The 3,361-nt window shown below is 42.2% G+C and overlaps 1 non-coding gene across 1 annotated transcript; it reads left to right on the top strand.

The window, feature by feature from the left end:
- The first annotated feature begins 234 nt into the window (after positions 1–234).
- On the top strand, positions 235–309 carry Trnat-ugu (transfer RNA threonine (anticodon UGU)). The gene has a single exon. It is a non-coding gene; the product is annotated as a tRNA-Thr (tRNA).
- The last annotated feature ends 3,052 nt before the right edge of the window (positions 310–3,361 follow it).

The following is a 3,361-nucleotide window of genomic DNA, read 5'->3' as shown; positions in this document are numbered from 1 at the left end:
TATTCTAAGTCTGAGAAATTTTCTAAGTCCCCGCTCCCTATATAAGCGAGCGAGCTCCGCGCAGCGGATCACTCGCGCTGCTGCTGCTGCACAGGCAACTGCATTGAACGTCGCCACGATGCCCTACAGACGTCGTTCCAAGCACTACGAATGTAGTGTTGTGGACATGTTGGGAATGTGAATCTTACGGGGAGCGTGCAAGGGATAAGTCCCTGCAGACGCACTATCCTCTGTGCCCGTGGTGGCTCAGATGGATAGAGCGTCTGCCATGTAAGCAGGAGATCCCGGGTTCGAGTCCCGGTCGGGGCACACATTTTCAACATGTCCCCAATGAAGTATAGCAATGCCTGCTTGCAGCTAGGGTTCCATTTAATTATCATTTCATTTAATATTTAAGTTGAATGACATCATTAAATTTACTAATTGGGACTTTCAAGCAGATTCTTCAAGGAATTCAATGTTTAGATCAGCACATATTATTATATTTTTTGAGTTGTTGTGACAAGCTTTTTCTAGCAATAGTGCAAAGTTTCTGAGGAAGACTGAAAAGTTACCACTAGGTGATCTCTATACACACATTATGTACATATTTAGGTCAGCAAGTAGTACCCCAGCTATTTCAATGTCTTTGTCTAAAGAATACACTTCACAGGGATGGAAAGGTTCACAGCTAATGCTATTTCTTATGTATATACAAGTTCCACCACCTTTGTAATTTTTCCTAGAATAGTGGTGGACTAATCTGAAGTTTTGAATATACTGATAAGGTAATTCTGACTCTTTTAGCCAGTGTTCACTAATACACAGTAAGTGCATGTCTGACAAAACATTAGTATCATTTGTAAGAATTTCAAGTTCACTCACTTTATTTCTCAATCCTTGTACATTGTGACAGTATATGTTAAGGTTGTCATGTTGTTCTATGTGAGGAAGATTTACGTCTGCTGTGTCCTCTTGCGAAAGATGTGACTTGACCATAAAAAATCTTTGTTATTAGCGGACACTTTTTTTTTCTTTTTTTTTTTATGATCTCAGAGATGTTGAGATCTTGCTGCTTGAAGCTGTACTCCCAGAAGAAATGTGACTCTCCAATGGTGAATATGATGACGCAATGGGAGTATGTTGTCATCTCATTGACTTTCCTTGTTGAGCTGTATCCAGATTTTGACTGTGTAATAATTTGCTGCTAGTTTCTTGTGATTTTGTAGGTGAAGTTTTCCTATCTGCTTCTTCATTAATTGCAAGGGAATTTTTTTGCTACAGCTGTTTCTTTTTCTTCCAATAGTACACTTTCATTAGACACGGGTGCTTTTAGTGCGATTGGTAGCGTGGTGTTTTCATATATTTTGGACGTTTCTGTTAATAATGCGTCAGCAAGTACATGTTTTCCTTGGCGGTTTCTGTGCATTCCATCGCGAGTAAAGAAGCTTCTTTCTTCGGAGCTAATGTCTAAGAACTTGACATGTTTGATGCTTTACAGATTTTCCGAAACTTGCTGTTTGTGAAACTTATTTCGGTATTTACACGTGAACTTTTTATTAAGTCATGTCTGTGTGGAATGCTAACGACGATCATTTTTTGTTGTCCAATTCTTTCCAATGTTTGGCGCATTGCTCTGACTGCATTTTTTGACTCGTTTTTATATACATCATTAGCTCCAGCAATAACTACACAGACATCATTTAGGTGTGGGTTGCAGTCTTTAACTATTTCCTGGAGGGGAGCCCCGGGTTTTACTGTTCCTGTAACTAAAAATTCCGATCGCTTGTTCATAAGAATAGTGGCCAAATCTCGTCCATGGCTATCAGAGAAGATGCAGATTTTTGGTTTTGTTGCCTCTTCTCTTGCTAACTTTTTTGGTCCCTTGACCAGGGAAAGACAATACCCATGACAAAGCTTGAGCACTGGCTGCAGAATTTGAGGCATGTGCTACACAGTCAGTTATACCTACAGCAACTTTATCAGCAGCTGCCATGGGAATGGACCACCTTCCTCTCCCTGCTGCGCCACCTAATTCACCTGTTTCTTCACATTTCTTAATCGTATTCTTTAGCCCATTTATCAATACTGGGCCTCTTCACAGCTGTTTCTGTTGGTGATATTTCTGCAATGCAGTGCTGCTGTCGCTGCCGTACTGATAAGACAACTTTGCCAGCAGTGGACGATCTTTCTTCTCAATAGCTTTTGAGTTTTGTACAGAAAACTTCAACCTTCTTAACCCTTTACACCAATGGTCACTTCACAAAGGAAATCAACATGCGTGCATGGTTGCCACAAGTACTGGAAATCAGGGAATTTCAAACACATCGGGGAAGTACCAGGGAAATTCGGAAAAAAAAGAAAAAAAAATGGAAAAGTCTCGTTTTTTTGTCTCAGTAGCATGAAATCGTTTGTTTACTGAGATGTCATGTGTCGTCGCTGGCTGGGCGCAGCTGAGAACATGCACTGCTTCCCTACTCTCTCATTATTACTGCTTCTCCCCTTCCCACCCCTCCCCTCAGCTTGAAGTCAGTGCTGCCAACACTACTGGCTGCTAGCCTAGTAGCTGCCAATGAGAGGTAGGGGAGCATGAGGAGTGGTTTGTTTGGATCTGATTCTCAGAGGTTGTTGACGCAGTGGCTGGAGACAATGGTCATGTGTGCAGGAGTTGTGTCTGAGTGAGTATGTGAATGTGTGTGTGCTCTCATTTTCTGGCAAAGCTATGGCCAAATGTTTAGTTGAGAGGGTGTGATTGTCTTTTCCGTGTGCCTGTCTGTGGTTCAGTGATCATTTTTACGGTGAGTTGCTACCTACCCTCATTAGTTCAGATTCTCAGAGTATTTGTGCAAGTTACCTGTTGTGTGGGTGATCCCCACAGTCTCACTTCACCAACATGGTGTCTGTTAAACGTGAATATCTGGCCACACGAATGGACTTCCATGACGGGCCACAACCACAGGCCATTTCTGCGAGTATCTCTAATGGATTGGGCCCGCCAATCTGAAGCCCACAGTTTCCAACTAATGTGTGAGCCCTGCCTGTCGGAACTAGTCTCACTGATCTGCCCGTAGGCCAGGTCTGTCTGTGTGTGGCGCAATGTGGCAGATTTTCATGGTTTATCTGTGGACAAAGGACTGTGGTGCTTCTCGGCAAGCCAGAGGCCATGGGTGATGGATTTCAGGAATTGCAACTGTCTTACCGCAAGTACATTGCACAGTGCTGCGTTTTATAGACATTTTATTTATACTAGTTCATTCTGGCACTTCAAAAGCAGTTTATATATTGGAAAGTATGGACGATAAGAAGAAGAAAATTGTGGCAGTTGCTGGCAGTTTATACACTATGTACTTGTGTATTTCTTGAAAGAAAAGCCACACAATAC

Source organism: Schistocerca cancellata, chromosome 2 (assembly GCF_023864275.1).
Source record: "Schistocerca cancellata isolate TAMUIC-IGC-003103 chromosome 2, iqSchCanc2.1, whole genome shotgun sequence".
Classification (NCBI taxonomy): Eukaryota; Metazoa; Arthropoda; class Insecta; order Orthoptera; family Acrididae; genus Schistocerca; species Schistocerca cancellata.
Note: the sequence above shows the minus strand (reverse complement) of the source record. Positions and strands in the feature narration are given on the sequence as shown.